The following is a 17,802-nucleotide window of genomic DNA, read 5'->3' on the forward strand; positions in this document are numbered from 1 at the left end:
TGTTTGCATCTGAAGCTCATTTTTAAAAACAACCTTTAGTCATTTAAAATAGACAATTTAGTAAATCAAACAACTCCTAACAAGTAGGCTATTTGAGGAGACCAAGTGTGTACTTCATAAACAATATGCAAGTTTGTTTATTCAGTTCTTTAGATTCCACATATGAGTGAGATCATATGGTATTTGTCTTTCTCTGTCTGACTTATTTCACAATACCTCTGCCCACAAAATCTGTCCCAAACAGCCTCAACATTGACTTTTCTAGAAGGTTAGATATCCAAGCAGTTTTCATTCTCTATCTCACAGAGGAAATGGGTAAACTATCCAGACACCACAGTTGACAATCTGAAGGTCCCTCTTTTCAACTTTCTTTTAAAACACTGTTTTTGTTCTTTTCTTCTATATCAACGATTTCATTTTACAGACATTCGCTGAGATCATCTCAGGTGTAAAAGGAGCTAATGAAACACATGCCAGTTAAACACTGAGATTAGCTGGAGGTCAGGTTTGCAGAGCAGGAGTACAAGTCAAAGCAGGCTGAGATGCTGCTTATTCCCGAGATAAACCGGACCAGTCACAGAGATTCCCGACTGGACGGCATTTGTCCACACTTAGCACGAACGATTAAGCGACTCACAGCTCTCCGGGGATTGTCACACTGCTGAGCCGGGGCAACCGGCAGAGACGGACTCAACTCCCGGGGTGCACTTATCAGCTCCAGTCCGAGCCGGGCTCGACCTGCAGACCCACCGCTCCGCTCCATGGCAGCGGCCTCCGCCGGCGAAGTGTACCCCCAGCCACGCCCCAACTTTGCCTCTTATGGTCCCAAACTTTCCCTGGTGGGTTAATAGGAAAATAAAACTACAGGACATACGCCCCATTAGCGAGCCAGGAGCTGGGATGCAACTAGCGGAGGGGCATGGCCCGCTTCTCCCCGAATCCTTTGTGGGTGGGTGGGTGGCCATGGGGAGCGCCCCTCTGCGAGCCCTGCACCCCACGCCGGAAGCAAGGGCGATTGTGTTGGGAGAAGCAGGGGCTCGGAAACTGCACCTGGGAACGGAGAGAGTTGTCTAACTCCTTGCGGGGCCTGAGACACCCATGTCCACCACGGAGCCACCTGTGAGCCTGCGGCGCAGCAGCGGGATGCGCGCACCCAGGATCCGGGGACAACGACCAAAGCAGCCACCAAGCCTGGCTGCTGGCAGAGGCTCGGCCGCCCGCACTTACCGGAATCCGCCAGGAGGACGCGCACACGGCGGGGGTCTGAGCGCGACGCGCGCTTCGGTCCACAGCCTTCTCCGGCCCTTCGCCGCCCGGCTCTGAGGCTCGGGCTCCTGCTCCAGCTTGCGCTCACCACCGCTCTCGCCGGCCAGGGTTGGGCTCCAGAGGAGACTGAGCCGCCGCGAGCCCGGCGCGCCGCCTCTGGTGCTGCCCGGCCCCCTCCGGCCCCTCCCTCTCGGCTCTGCGCCGGGAGCGTGGCCGCAGCGCTCTCAGCTCCCGCGCCCTTTGCTCCACGCCTCCTGGGCGCAGAGGCGACGCCGACAGCCGTCTCTTAGGAGATTTCTCCGCAGTGGGGACTCGGGTCAGTATTTTCAGGAGAGCAAGGACAGAGAGGAGAAATCGTACAGGTCGGTGACGCGCTTGATTTCCCAAAGCCTGAGAGTGCTGCCAACTTCGGTGTCATCTTTCCTGGGCACCTCCTCTCCAATTATTTGCAAAAAGTGACAATAGTCACATATTTCTTTAGGAGATGATGTAATGTTTAAAGGTGGAAAACATATTCGGTGAAAAGGCATGAAGGCCTGCAGAGCTGTTTGTTCCTGGTATCTCCAGGTTGGATGGTTGGGGCACAGAAGGGTCTTTAGACTTGTAGGCTGACCTTTCACTTCATGGGTGATGAAACAGACCCAAGACACGGTGTCATTTTGAGTCACAAACAGGCTTCACATTGCTGGCCTCTGGACTCAGCCCAGTGTTCTTTCCTGCCCCGTCGGGAAACAAGAGGCCCTTGACCACAAGAAAATCAAGAGGCCCTTGACCACAAGAAAATCAGGCTTTTTGGGGATTAGAGGCAAGGATCTGGGACAAAGCCGTAGAAGACAAGACAAACTGGTTTCTGAGGGAAGCCCCTTTACCCAGCCCTGTGACCACCACCCAGACTACCAAGAGGTACCCACCCTGAGAAATCTTTGGGGCTTTCAGCAAAGGTTTTCCATTTTTCTTTACTTCCCACCCACCTCCTCTTTTCCACTTAGAGGGTTTTTTGTTGTTGTTTTTTTAACTTAGAGGGGTTTTTCTTTCACTTAGAGCAGGTTTTTTCATACCTTCCTGGGACTGGGGGGAATGTGGATCATTACCTCTGACTGAGTAAAACCGTAAACTCAGACCTCTGCACTTACTCTTCATACGTCAAGAGAAGTCTTGGGAACTTAGAAATCTCCTTTCCTCCCATCAGAGCCAGCCATTTAGGGCTATTGTAGCGCCATGGATTTCAAGGTCCTCTTTTTTGTTTTTTAAGAATTATCATTATTATTATTATCATTATTTTATTAGTTTTATGTGTACAAAACAATGTAATAGTTAGACGTTTATACCCCATCACAAAGTGATAACCCCTCTCTCCCAATCTACTACCCCTCTGATATCATATATAACTGTTACAATTTCATTGACTCTATTCCTTATGCTGTACTCCACATCCCGTTACCATATATATATATATATATATATATATATATATATATATATATACATATATATATGTAAAATTATAGTTAACATTCAATATTATTCAGCTTCAGGTGTACACCACAGTGGTCAGGCATCTACACCATCTATGAAGTGGTCTCCCTAATAAGACATGTGCCCATCTGACCCCTACAAAATCTTTACAACATTATTGATTATATTCCCCAAACTGAGGATATGAAAAAAATTTTCACATCCTCTTGGCTGTATTGTGACTACTAATTTGTACTTTCTAATTCCTTTACCTTCACCCCCATCCCCAAAGAAACTGTGGTATATTTATACAATGGAGTATAACTTGGCCATAAAGATGAATGAACTATTACCACTTACAACAACATGGATGGACCTAGAGAACATTATTTTAAGGGAAATAAGTCAGATGGAGAAAGTCAAATATCATATGATCTCACTTATATGTGGAATCAAAGAACAGAATAAATGAACAAACAAAACAGACATAGACTCAGAGATATGGGGGTTGGTAAACCTCAAGGTCCTCTTTTGGAAATCATAGGCTGAACGTTTTTTATCTTTACCTTTCATTTTGGAACATTTCAGACATATACAAATGTAAGAGAATACCACAATGAACCTCTCTGGGGCCATCACCCAGCTTGAACAATTATCAACTCATGGCCAATTGTGTTTCATTTAATGTCTCTTTTTGCCATGCCATCATTTTAAAGCAAATCCCAGACATTATATCATTTTATCTGTAAACATTGACAAAAAGCAAAGAAGGTATCAAAAATGACTAGGATTGTGTCAAAAAGACCAAGGAACCAATTCAAATAGGCTCCCACTAGGCAAGGATGGGTTAATTTTAGTATCAAAAATTGATAATTGCAATTGTTTCAAATACATCAAATATGATTATGTCTACAAATTCATAATGCTTCTAAAGCAATTCAATTGATTGGTCATTGTTGATGGGTATGAGGGAATGAACTCATTATTTTAAAACTTTTCTTTTTTTTTTAAGAAAACAATCATGCACTTATTGTGCCTTTTCTACACTTTTACATAAACTGGATCTCAGGGTAACCAATTAGACTTTACGTTTACTTTACCTTTGTCTTTGCTTTCTTGGTCAAGCAATCCTAATCTTTCCTGATGCAATGGATGCCTCTGGTTACATGGGAGGAGAAGATCTTGTATACAAGGTTCTGCTTAAAAGAAAAAGATTGTAATATATTTAAAATGTATATTATAACCATATCATATCCCTCCTACTAGGATCTTTATAGATGTTATCCAGCTAACTCGTACTAAAACCCAGAGATGATCCTGAGGTTCCACTTGAGAAAGGGAATGAGGCCCAGATGGAGACCTTGTCAGTCTGCAGGTTGTATCAGTTGGGGTTCATACATGGCTGTTTATAACAGAAACTCATCCTTAGTGATTTAACCAAATAAGAGTTTATTTTTCTCATGTGAAAAGGAGTCGGAACACAGACTGTCCAGGGTTGTGCAATCACTCCCTGATGGCATCAAGCAACCCAGGTCCTTTGATCTGTCTTCCTTAATGTATGGTTTTTATCCTCATAGACACAAAATGGTTGCCTCTTTTAGGCATCACATCTGTGTTCCAGGCAGAAGAAGGGAAGGAATGAATGGTGAAAGGCAGACAGCCTTGCTAGGCTTTGCTTTTTTATTTAGAAAGGGACACTGTCAAAACTTCCCTACATTTCATTGGCCACAACTTGGTCACATGGTTATGCTTAGCTGTAAGTGAGTATAAATAATATTCTAATGGGGTTATTCATCACCATTTAGAAAATCAGGGTTCTTTCTTGCTAATATAGAAAGGGGAAATGAATGTTGGGTGAGCTACTAACAGTATTTGACACAGAGTTTCATAACATTCTCAGTGAGATTCACATTGGACTGAAGACTGGCAGCTGAACTTGGCGGTCAACCGCCGTGACAGTTGACAAGGCTAAAACTGCCATCATCATAGCAATGGAGAAAATCATGGCCTGTCATTTGTCTACGTCATACAACATGAAAACAGTCAAATTCAACAACACCTGGAGGTCTCCCAGATGCACAGTCTTTACTACCGAGTCGTGAAGAAAAAGGGAGCTTCGTAAAAAAATTTACTACCACCCAATGATAAGTTATCAAATAGTAGCCTTGACCAAGTCCTTTGCTAAGAGATTTAAGTAATCAATGGGTTTCTCTGGATAAATTATTATTAAAGAGGCAACTCTTTCATTTATATATTTTTAGATACCTGCATATGTATAAACATTAGCATCATATTTACCCTTCTGTTAACTGTACAAGGTCTGACAACTAAGGTCACGAAACTTGTTGCAATGATGTTGCTAACCTTTTTTTTTTTATATCAGAGGGATTATTCATTATGAATTTGTACCAACTGGACAAACAGTTAACCAGGTTTGCTATTTGGAAGTGCTGAAAAGGCTGCATGAAAAAGGTAGACGACCTAACTTTTCGCCAACAATTCATGGCTCTTGCATCACGACAATGCACCAGCTCACACAGCACTGTCTGTGAGGGAGTTTTTAGCCAGAAAACAAATGACTGTATTGGAACACCCTCCCTATTCACCTGATCTGGCCTCCAATGATTTCTTTCTTTACCTGAAGATAAAGGAAATATTGAAAGGAAGACATTTTGATGACATTCAGGACATCAAGGGTAATATGATGACAGCTCTGATGGCCATTCCAGAAAAAGAGTTCCAAAATTGCTTTGAAGGGTCAACTAGGCACTGGCCTTGGTGCATAGCTTCCCAAGAGGAGTACTTGGAAGGTGACCGTAGTGATATTCAACAATGAGGTATGTAGCACTTCCTAGGATGAGTTGGTGAACTTAATTGTCAGTCCTCGTATGCTGTACTTGAACAAAGAATTTATGGGAATCATTGGTAATTACCAGTTAAGAAAGTTGAGCACTTTTTGTAATTCTGAAGAGGAGCCTTTTAAAAAATAATAATGAATTTTTAAAAGAATGGGGTCATACTTAAGCTAATAAGGCATTTTGAACATAAAACTTTCAAAGGGAAAAAGGAACCGGGCTCCCATTCAAGATGGCAATGTAAGATCTCCTAAACTCACGTGTCCCCCCAAAGCACCAAATCTACAGCTGTAGACACAACGTTCTCTGAAAAACACCAAAACACTGTCTGAGTAACAACTACGCATCAGGTAATAGAGGCTGGGACACAATCACCATAAGCCCCGTCAGCAACACACAGTCAGAAAGGAATTCAAGACCCAGAGCTTCTCCTTGAGGAGCTAAGGGTTTGAACCCTACATTGGGCACCGTCAACTTAAAACCTACAGCTGAGAGAGGAGCCCCCAAAACATTTAGTTTTAAAAACCAACCGGGCTTGCATGCCCCAGACCCACAAGGATCAGAGAAACAGCTCTTAAACAAATCCCACGAAGACTCAGGCCTCGGGGCCCAGGGCAGAAGCTCCGATGGAGGGGTCCCTGGAGCTTGTGTGGGAGAGGCCTGTTTGCTTTTCTTGGAGCTTTGCCTGGAGGGGCAGGCATCTGATTGACACAGGTTTGGGGGCCTGCTGGCATGCCTCAGGACAGAGACTGGTGGGTGCCACCTTTGGCTCTACCTATGCCTTACTCCAGCCTACACTGCCATCTTTTTTCTCTTAAACTTTCAGCTTATGCTTTTTCTTTTTTCCTTTTTTGGTTTTCCTTTTTCCTTTCCTAGCAGGTGCCATCCCCCTCTGCTCCCTCCAGCTGGTGGGAACCATCTTCCCGCTCTCCCTCTGCAGCGCACCAGAGTGCCAGCATCTCCTTAAGGGGGGCTTTTACACGCCTTTGGTGCCCCATTCTTTATGGCTGCTGCCCAGGGGATGCTCCTTGATTGCATGGCTCTGGTGGCTAGGGGCCTTGCATTCTTAAGTCCCATGGTACTGAAACAAACGGAGAGACAGTTCTTGGCAGGCTGCCACCCCCCAGGGCACTGCACAGACAGTGAACTGAAACATACCCCAGTCTTTCTGTGGAAGAGGCCTCTTTACTTGTCCTGGAGCTTCGGCCGGAGAGGCAGGCTGCAGGGTTGGCACACATCTAGGGGCCTACAAACAGAGGATGAGTCCTCAGGGAACACTGCCCGGTGTACGCCATGTTTGCATTCTCTCTGTCTCACTACAGCTTCCCAGTGTCTCCCAGACACGAGTTTATACACTCATCTAGAGCCCCAATTTTGGGGACTGCCCCCTGGAGGACACCTCTAGATTGGGGCCCTGTGGCCAGTGGGGCTTCTGCTTGCAGTACCATAGGACAGTACATTTGCATACTCTAAAAGCTGCTGCATGAGGTTTTTGTCTTCCAATTAGCCTGCATCTAGGTGCTCGCTGAGATCCTCCCCTTTGGGAGACTGACAGGTCTTGGCACATCCTGAACTCCTAGGAGCCATTAAAAATAAACTAGGCTATTTGGACAATTGCAAAGGTTTAGGTTTGAGAGGCAACCAAGAGCCAAGGCAGGGTCGAATGATAAGTTTCAGCTCCTACATGAGGCCACTCCTTCAAGACTGGGAGAGGAGGGTGTGTTTTTGTTTGTTTTGTTTGTTTGTATTTCCAGGATTTTATTGGGGAACAGTGTGTTTTTCCCAGAACCCATCAGCTCCAAGTCAAGTTGTTGTCCTTTCAATCTTAGTTGTGGAGGGCACAGCCCAGGTCCAAGTCCAGTTGCTGTTCATTCTTAGGTGCAGGGGGTGCAGCCCACCATCCCTTGCAGAAGTCGAACAAGCAACCTTGTGGTTGAGAGCCCACGCTCCAACCAACTGAGCCATCCGGTCGCCCTGGAGCTCAGGTGCACGCTCACTGTCTTCAATCTAGTTGTGGAGGGCGCAGCTCGTGGGAACCGGCAACCCTATTGCCCAGAGCTCACTCTCTAAACAACTGAGCCCACCCATCCGCCCCAAGAGGAGGCTGTTTTATCTAATGCATAAAACCAATACAAAGAGTCAAGCAAAATGAAGAAATGAAGGAATATGTCCCATACAAAATAATAATAATAGTAGTAAGAAATAAAATAAAACCTCAGGAAAAAAGCAATGAAAACTGCCAAAGGAATGCTAGTTGTTAATTTGCTAAGTATCAATATCATTTTCACCCAGAAACATAGGATGACATGGTTTAAGATAGGGTGGGGAAGGTTCTCTTATCCGCAACCAAAATGACACCCCCATTTGGCACTGCCCTGTAATTCCACCATTAGAAATTTATAGTTTTGGCTTTCTATTTAACATCTTTGGGATTTTTTTTAAACAAGTAAATGGTTCTAGAGTTATAATAAAAATAAGCAATTTTTTATTGTTTTTGGCTTGACTTTTAGTGTAAAGGAAACAAAAATTTTAGTAAATTTTCATGAGGGGAAGGTGGGAGAGAGATAACTGAGCCAGGAAGTTGCAGGCAACAAAGGGCCAAGATGAAGTATTCAGTTTTTACTTTGTCAGTTTATCATTCTCTTTTTTCATTCTCTCCCCTCAGCACACTACTCTTTTTTCTCTTTTATTACAGTCTCTAGTTTTTCTGTTATCAGTTTCTGCAGGCGGTCAGGACATACTCGTCCACGAAGGATTCGATGTGCACAAAAGCAGTAGTTCTCAACCTTGACTCTCACTAAATATTAGAGTCATTGGGGGAGGGGAGGTAGTTTTAAAAGATTCCTGACAATGACACTCTTCTTTTCCCCTTACCTCTTCTTTTCCCATTACCATGAGCTCCTTGAGGGTAAGAATCAGTATTATGCATTTCCCAGCGTCCAGCACAGTGCTTGGAATTTGTGCAACACACATCTGTGGAATTAAATTAATGAGTTGCCGGAAAGGCAGTTACTTAAAGGATAGTGAGTCAAGAGGAGGGTGCAGGTTATGCTGCAGTAACAAAGAGTTCAGAAATCACAATCGCTTAAGACAACAAAGGTTTTCGTTTCTCACTCATCCGACCCATTCTTTGTGAATTTTGCTGTATCATCCTCCTCACTCCTGCCCCCAAGCTGGTAGCTATCAGGAACATTGCCAGTTGCTGTGTAGAAAGGAAAGGTGCACGGCAAACCTTGTCTTTGCTTTTAAAGCTTCAGCTTGGAAGTGACTCATTATTGCTGCTCAAATTTCATTTGCTAAAGCGAATCACCTGGCCATATTTATCTTCAAGGAGCAAGAGAGTGCAGTTGCACTTTGTGCCTGGGAGAAGAGTGAAAAGATTTGGTGGTCAGCACTAATGACTACCTTTTTTAGGAATCAAAACCAGGAACTAACATGTTATATACCTACCATGTACTAGACATTTTTACTTATTGCTTCAGTTTCATGACTTTTAATTACTATTATTATTCCCATTTTACAGACGAATAAACTGAGACTCAGTCCAGTTAAGTATCGAGCAGCTCTCATTTTTACCCAACATTGGTTCCAAAGGCCAAGTTCTTTCTACTAATCCTCATTGTACATGACTGAAGTTTTCAGTCCTCGCCTAACCAGGAGTTAGTTGCGTTTTTCCTGTTGGGATTACATGCTTAGGTAACTCCTGGGAACTTTTTCTACCACCAGCTGGTCTACCATCTAGTGTAATTGTCTACTTCCTAAGAGGATCTGTTTTGCTTATTTAAAAAATTACATGTGTAAATGTCAAAATAAAATCCTGGTGTTCTTTAAAAAATGTTCTCCTCAGGCCCCCAACACTGGGTTGTCTGTGTTTTCTTTTGCATTTGGCTCATTTTATTTTTGAATGAATTCCCAGTTCTAATTCAATGAGAACCATAAAAGCAGAAAAAACATATTTGTGGGGTTGAGAGATGCAAGTACAGGCTTCTTTGCTTTTGATAGTGGTTTTTGCAACAGCCCTTAAAGCAACACACCAAAATTATTTCTCTTTCTTCTTTTTAAAAAATCTATTTAGGAGATGAGAAATGATGAATGCTTGTGATTTTTACATTAGGAACAGGAGTTTTTCCGGGCTTAAATGCTCAGGAAGCACAAAAATTGAGTTTCTCTTTGCAACACCAGCTCAGCTTAGGGCTCCTGAATATCAAGGTAGGTACAGTGAGTGCTAAGGCAAGACGCGGAGAAGCGCGGGAGGGAGCTCATCTATCGATTTCATCAAGGGACCTGGAGTCTAAAACCCTGGCTGTCTTCCTGGTTCCTGCAGGCACTTCCTGAGTGACCTCCAGGGTGCCCCTCTGTCTCTCAAAGCTACATCAGCAAGGAAAGAAGGATTAAATAATACTGGTAAAGGAGATAGGCTGGGGAAGAGGCACAGAGTCAGGACAGATCATTTGGAGGGCAAGCAAGAGCACTTCTTTCTAACAGCTCAAAAAAAAAATGTGCCCCTTTGCTTTCCTTCTTAAACTGCATTCTCCCTTTACCTGTCTCTGGCTCAGAATTTCAATATAAAATAAAATTAAAAATATTGGGAAAGAAGAGATGTATGCCTTGAGCCTCAACTGCGGGATAAGTTTGCAGGAATGTGCTAGTTCATCTTCAATTTTGAATGCTATTAGAGAATACATTAGTTTTATTCAATTCATGAAAGTGAAATGAATGTCTCATTCGTCATTTTCCCAGCTCAGGGGTCTCAAGTTGTTCAGTTCAGCAATACCCCTCCCCCTCCAAACAATGTAAGCATGTGTGGTGGTGGAGTCCTGATACCACAGGAGAGGTCTTCCCCTGGCTCAACACTGGGGTCCGGTAGATAAGTCTGTTTTGTGTTCATGCTCACCATCTCTCCAAATTAGCCTTTACTGATAATAATAGTGATAGTTTCTTTTCTTCCTGCCACTCCTTTTTGCTTATTTCTCAATTTTTTGGAATCAAGGTGGAAGACAGGTAATATATATTGAGCCCTTCAAATACTCCAGCTATTACTACAAGGTTTATACCAAAAGACAGCAATCTTTTCTCTCCACAACTTCTTCTTCCTGGTCCCTGGAAGAATCATTTTCAAAGGTTTCAGCTATTTGTTTTAGGATTTATTTATTTATTGCCTCCCCTCCTCCCCCCCCCCGTACTTATCACTATCTTTTCAAGTAGTTGGCTCGTTTTGTTATCTCCTGATTTTTCTGATTTGGATATTAGCTATCAAATTCCTATTGTGGAAAAAAAGGGTTTCTTCCTCTTACAATATCGCCCACACTCTCATGCTCCGAAGTCCTCATCCTTTCAATATAGTTATGTCACCATTTTTAATAAATTAATATTAACATCCTATAATTAATATAACCTTTTAATTATGCAAATAGAATCATCAGTTGAGCTATATAGTATACTAATTTACCCTAAGCTCTCTGACAGAACTATACATTTTTGCTCAGTATTTTCAAACACATCAGCTGATCCACCAGTTTCATGTTTTCCTCCTCAGGAAACATCACTCTTGGAACCCTGTGCCTTCCTGCTGTCATCCGGACCCACCGATTTCTAGGCCTGTGGCATGGCTCACATCCTAGGAATTCCCTTTGCCTCTTGTTTTTTGTTTACAGTCCCATTTCCTAAGTTCTCTTTCTTATTTACTCCCTTGTTTATTGAGGCACAGCCTCCAGTACCTTCCTCAGAAGCGGGCGTGGGAGGAGAATTTTTGAATGCTTGTGTGTCTGTAATGTCTTTATCCTACCTCCACAGTCTGTTGAAAGTATGCCATTGTGTACATTTTCTAGGTTAGAAATGCTCTCTGGGTATTTTTAAGGCATTTATTTCTTTCCTGTCTTTGATGTTCCATGGTTGCTGTAGAGAAGCCTGACGCCGTTCAGATTCCTGGTCCTTTCTGATGGGATCTGGTTTATCTTTTCAGAAGATTTTAGAAACTTCCCTTTATTTACATTGTTCTAAAACTTCATGATAATGTTCCTTGGAGTGGCTTTTTAATGATTTTTTGTTCTGGAAACTCATATACATCTGGGAAGATCATTTTTGTATATATTTGAAAAATAATTTTCTTCTGTCCATTAGCTCCATCTTTTATGGAATATCATTGTTTGATTTTGACCTTGCTTGGCTGGTCCTCTAATTAAGACTTTTTTTTCTCTATTTTCCATCTCTTGAGTGATTTTCAACTTTATCATTTAATCCTCCTAGTGTTAAAACATTTCAGCTTACCATATTTTTAATTTTTAGAAGCTCTATCTTGTGCTTTGCATATTGTTTTTACATATAGTTTTCTGTTTATGTATCTTAGGTCTCGTAGCTTCTCTTCTCTCGCTTTGAGATACAGTAATACCTTGGTTTACGAACATTGTGGTTTATGAACGCTGTACACCCGGAAGTAAATGCTTCCGTTTTCGAACATGACTCAGAAATCGAACATGTCACACAGCTTCCGCTGAGTGCAAGATCCTGAGGCCTAGCTGTTGGCTGTTTACAAACATTTCAGAACTCTTGGATTACGTTCGAAAATCGAGGTACCACTGTAATACTATAAGCTTCATGAGACCAGGAATTTTTCTGCTTTGTTCATTACTTTATGTTCAACACCTAGAACAATGAGTGCCTAGTATAGTCGGTATTCAATAAATATCTTTGAATGAATGAGAATATTTATTATAGTTTATTGCACGTTGTCTTCTCTCTGAAGTTTCAGTTTCCTACAAGTTCCTTATTGCTGTTTGTTCATGCCTATTTTTCATATCACAGGCCTTTTTAAAATGTCTGGTATACTTTGGTGTTTATTGATAATTAAGAGTGAGGTGCTAAAATGCTAATTCAAAGCTCCTGCTTTGTCAAGAAGAGGGCTTTACTATAGGCTGATCAAGTAGGGACTCAACCATTCCATTGTAGGAAACACAACTGTCAGTATCTCTACATTAACTTCTCTTGGGCTGATCAATTTCCCTGTAGGGAGTTCTCCAAGCTTCTGTCACTGGTATTTATGATCAGCTGCCAGCATATGGGAGTTGAGCAAGGAAAGAGGTTGTTGGAGTTTCATTATTCAATTTATAGACTTTAAGGTCGCCCACATTTGAACACAGGTTTGCCCAGAGTCTCACACTAGTCTGGTAAAGCTTCTTCAAAGGATCAACCTCCAGTCTTCTGCCAGGGTGGGGGTTGGGTGTCTCCTGGCTACACAGGATGGGGAAGGGTGTTTGGAGATCTAATTACTCTTTAAGACTTTCCACCAAGTTTCCTATTTTCAGCTCCATCTTGCACCCCTGCTGTATTTGTTTTCTGTCGCTGCTATAACACATTAGTAGAAACTTAGTGTCTTAAAACAATACACGTATGATATCTAACAGTTCTGTAGGTCAGAAGTCCAGTATAGTCTCGCCTGGCTAAAATCAAGGTGTCAGCAAGGCACCTCTTCTGGAGGCTCCAGGGAGAACCTGTTTCCTGCTCATTCAGGAGTTGGCAGAATTCAGTTCCATGCAGTTATAGGACTGAAGTCTTTGTTTCTGGCTGTCAGTTCAATCTCTCTTTGGGGCTCATAGTTAAAGGTAGTGGATCACAGATGTTTTGTGTGTAATCATTTGGTATTTATTTCTCTTCAGCCCACTTTTATCGGCACTGCAAATCTGCTTAATATTGCCCTCTCCTTCATCACATGCTAGGGAATATAACACAAGTATAAATTCACAAGTTCTAGTGAAATATTGTAGGACATCTCAATAACCCTTGATAAATGGCCACCGGTCACAACAGCATCTGAGAAATTGTTGTAGCTCTACAACCATTTGGCCAATATCCAGTACGCAGTGTGGATAGTTGAATAGTTTTTACAACATGTTCTGTGCTCTGGGAGGATCACCAGTTTATTTTCATCCTACAATTATAGTTGCTATTGCCATCTAAATTGTTTTGTATTTGTCTTTTATAGTAACTGTGTTGTAATTCTTGTATAAATGTACATTTTAAAGTTTTGAAATGCAAGGATTTATAACAAAAGGTTGAATACCTTAGAATGAAGGCACAACAAAGTTACATGTTTCTCAAAATTTTTGTTAAATATTATTAACAGGAATAATTTGGATCTGTGGGAGTATAAAGAAGAAATGATATAAAAATTATATTGTTAAAAGGTAAAAATGTTAAACACAAATATTTTATTAGATTAGGAATCATTTTCTGTTAAATCTCATGATTTAAACAAAGGAAATTTATAATCATCATTAAGGAAAAAAATTAAACGTCAACTTCTGGAAAAAGTAAATGAAGATACTTGAAAATCTTTAAAAAATGGACAGTTTTAGGCATGAATATTTAATAAAACTTCAAAAAAAAAAGAATAATGTCAACATACACACATAATTGTAATTAATCCATATTTATAGTCCTGGCTAGTTAAAAACATTACCTACTGAAATGAGAACACTACTTTTTGGGAAACATAAATCAAGACAGTAAAATTTTAATCATTATTGATAAAACTTCACTTACTCTATGTAAATATAGTGGAATACTACTTTCCTTTAAATAAAGAATTCAATACTTTGAAGCGAGTTGGAAGTTGTTTTTTCTTAAAATATTGAGGAGCTGACATAAATAAGATCTGAAATGCTATTAAAGTTTATGTTGGTGGTACCAGAGAAAAATGATTTCAGTGAAATGTATTGAAAAAACTCTACTGAACTTTATACAGATATGCCAAAGTAATGTTAGGGAAAAAGTCTGAAGTTTTAGCCATAATTTGGAAAAAATTCTGGATATTTTAACTTTGTTTTAAGCCACCATATTTAATCATTTCTGGATGATGCATTTGAAGATGTTTTCTTGATAACTTTATGTTTGCTACTAGAATATAAAATGTTCATCAAATAAACATCAGAGAATTGCCCACTATTTTGAAAAGCTGGGAAACGAAATCATGAAAATTAGAGAAATATTTGCATCTCAATTGGCAGCTTATAGTGCTAGAGCTGCCATTATTAGAAATTGTGAAAGGGGGTAGTTAAATATTTGAGAAATGAAAAATATATATATATTTGCAATGAATTGGAGTTTTAAAAAGATCTTTATTGAGATATAATTCATATACCATTAAATTCATCTTTTAAAAATGTACAATTTAATTGTTTTTAGTGAAGAAAAAATGAAATTTTGTGTAGTGAAAAAGAAATGATATTGACAATGGACCATAATCTGGGACATCTAATGTTGTGAAATAATAGAAAAGTGTGAGTCTTGGAATGTGTTATTTTTCAGTATGGTTTTGGTTACTCTGGGCCCCTTGCATTTCCATAGGAATTGTAGGACCAGGTTGTAGATTTCTGCAAGGAAAACTCCTGAGATTTCCATAGGGATTGTGTTGAATCTGTAGAGTATTGTTATCTTAACAATGCTAAGTCTTTCGATCCGTGAACATGGGAATTCTTTTCATTTATTTAGGTCTTCTTTCATTTCTTTCAATAATGTTTTGTTTTATAGCTTTTCAGAGTACATGTTTTATACCTCTTTTGTTAAATTTAATCCTAAGTATTTTATTCTTTTCAAAGCCATTATAAGTTGAATTATTTTCTTAATTTCATTTTGGGGTTGTCTATTCCTAATATATAGAAATATGATTAATTTTTGTATATTATCTTACATCCTGCAAACTTGCTGAACTTGTTTATTTGTTCTAATAGTTTTTTAGTGGATTACTTAGGCTGTCTTATATACAAGATCATGTCACTTCTCAGTAGAGAGTTTTACTTCCTCCTTTTCCAATCAGGATGCCTTTTATTTCATTTTCTTTCCTAGTTGCCCTGGTTAGAATCTCCAATATTGTATTATGTTGAACAGAAGTGGCAAGAACTCTCTTGTTCCTGATCTCAAGGGAAAAGCATTCAATCCTTCGTCATTAATTATGACGCTGCCTTTGGGTTTTTCATAGATGGCCTTTATCAGGTTGTGGAAGTTCCTTTCTATTCCTAGTGTGTTGAGTGTTTTTATCATGAAGGGGTGTTGGATTTTTTTCAAATGCTTTTTTTTGCATATATTAAGATGATCATGGGTTTTTGTCTTTTAGTCTATCAATATTAATGATTTTGAGAAGTTTGGAGATTTTGTTTTAATAAATGATTTTCTAACAGAGATGTCAATACTTTAATTTTACAAGAGAGAAATGCTTCAATTATTAAAGCTGACATATTAATTTGATCAACTATCATCGTGATTGAACACATACTATCATATCATTCTTGATACCTGTCAACACAACAGACAGAGGGGTATAGTAGTGTTAATAATTGAATAGCCTTGCATGAAAGCACCTACATATCATGGAAATATTGACAAGTCTTCACTTTGTCATTCATCATATTGACTTACCATCTTCATCTATACATTTAATAAGGATGCTTGTGTTTTACATTCAATTTGCTAGTAAAATAATTGAACAAGACAATGCCGTAAACTGACATTCCCTGTGCCATTCTTTTGGAGACTGCTGTCCAAGTTTACATGAATTTATTAATGAATAATTTAATATTTGGCCATTCCTCTAACAAGAAATATACCCAAAAATGCCCTCATGTAGAGCATGTTACTTTATCTTATTCAAAAATACGTCTTAGGAGATTTACTCAAAATGGAGATATATGTGTGAATTCCATTGTACTATGTTCTGTGAGGACTGGTATGGTGTTACTGTATTCTTTCCAAACCCCAAAACAGTGCCTGACACATAAAAGTATCTTAATAAAAATTTGTTCCAAGTAAATATTGAATTCCGTCCCTTGATGTACTAACCTAATAAGTAACCAGAAAAAAAGGCGGGGGAGTAAGAAATTAGGTTACCATGATTAGTTCTTGATGAACACATGCCTTCAAATGCATCTAAATTGTAAGCGTGACAATTTTTTTTTTTTTCCCCTTGTTAGGTCCAAGTTTTGTGTGGCCTGAAGCTCAAACACTTTCATGGCCCCTCCCCCCAAAAAAAGAAAACTTAGGTATAGGGCCTAAGAAGGGGCCTGGGCAAGTGTGGATTCATGAGGCTTCTGCTTTATTAGCTTTTCAATAAACTACCTTTTCTAAAATGTCACTATGGATTGATGCGAGTCTAATGAATGAAAAAATCAGTAATTTTTTCTCCTGAAAATTGAATCAAACTTTGTTTCCTCATTTCACTCTGGTTTTGGATGCTGAAGCAGGTGCAAGTAGAAAGGACATGCTTTTTATCAATTGTTAGGATATTTCAAACTAAAGAATATTATTTTATTTTGCACATTTAATTATCTGGAAAAATCATAGCAAAATCCCAAATCCTTAAATTTAAGGTTTTTAAAGCATTTAATGGAATCAGCATGGTATGAAGATTGGGCATATCATGGAAAGAACACACAAATGAGGAATCAGAGTTGGACTTGAGCCATTAACTAGATGTATGACCTCGAGTAGGTCCCTCTTCTATGCAGGCTCAGTTTCTCACCGGCAAAATCCAGGCTCTGAACTAGACAAGCTGAGGTTTTTTTCTGCTTTGAATTTTGATGCCTGTTCCTAAATAGAATGGATTTGAAAATCCATTTCTGCAATCACAAAATCAGATGTCAAAACAGACCTGAAAAGAGAAAATATAAGGGAAAATGCTAATTTTACATAATGCTTTATATCTCATTTGAGATTTCCCTTTCTAAATAAAAAGAAACAGAAAAAAGACTTATAGTCTTTTTAGCATTTGGATTCTGTCCTCTTTTGGAAACAATCTTGCTGGCCTGATTTCCGAATGTTATAACCCAAATGGGACCATTCATAATTACAGGAATTTAAGTCAGTAAAGTGGCGTATGTACCTTTATGGTTAATAAGAAACAAAAGGAAGGCAATAGGCTTGAAATTTAGGTAAGAACTTGACGCCTGCCATATATCTGAATGTAGCAACATCACCTAACCTCTCCTGTTAGTCCAGGAAACTCTTCTTAGTTTTTTTATTCACATATTTTATTTAGCTTTTCTAACATCCTTTAGGGGGCACCAATATGTTAGAAGAAGAAAAAAATGCAGCAGTGGATTCCATTAAAAAGAACAAAAGGGAAAGAAACCTGGTACCTTTGGAGGGAGAATAAAATCAATGGCTGAGGTAGACTTGTAGCTGAAACCAAATTTGAATATAAAATGGTTACTATAACTACAAAGGTGGTATATTTGAA

At 39.8% G+C, this 17,802-nt stretch overlaps 1 protein-coding gene across 6 annotated transcripts in view; it reads right to left on the reverse strand.

Moving 5' to 3' along the window:
- SLC24A2 (solute carrier family 24 member 2) overlaps positions 1-1,686 on the reverse strand; it is a 243,562-nt gene extending 241,876 nt beyond the window's left edge. For 2 of the 6 annotated variants that reach the window (XM_019750366.3, XM_019750363.3), the window contains exon 1: positions 1,228-1,686. The gene's annotated coding sequence lies outside the window, so the exon portion shown is untranslated. The remainder of the gene's footprint in view (positions 1-1,227) is intronic. The other 4 variants (XM_019750365.3, XM_019750362.3, XM_074330332.2 and 1 more) reach the window with 3 other exon arrangements.
- Between the last annotated feature and the right edge of the window lie 16,116 nt (positions 1,687-17,802).

This window comes from Rhinolophus sinicus, chromosome 16, assembly GCF_057876585.1.
Source record: "Rhinolophus sinicus isolate RSI-liver-muscle chromosome 16, RSI-T2T, whole genome shotgun sequence".
Lineage (NCBI taxonomy): Eukaryota > Metazoa > Chordata > Mammalia > Chiroptera > Rhinolophidae > Rhinolophus > Rhinolophus sinicus.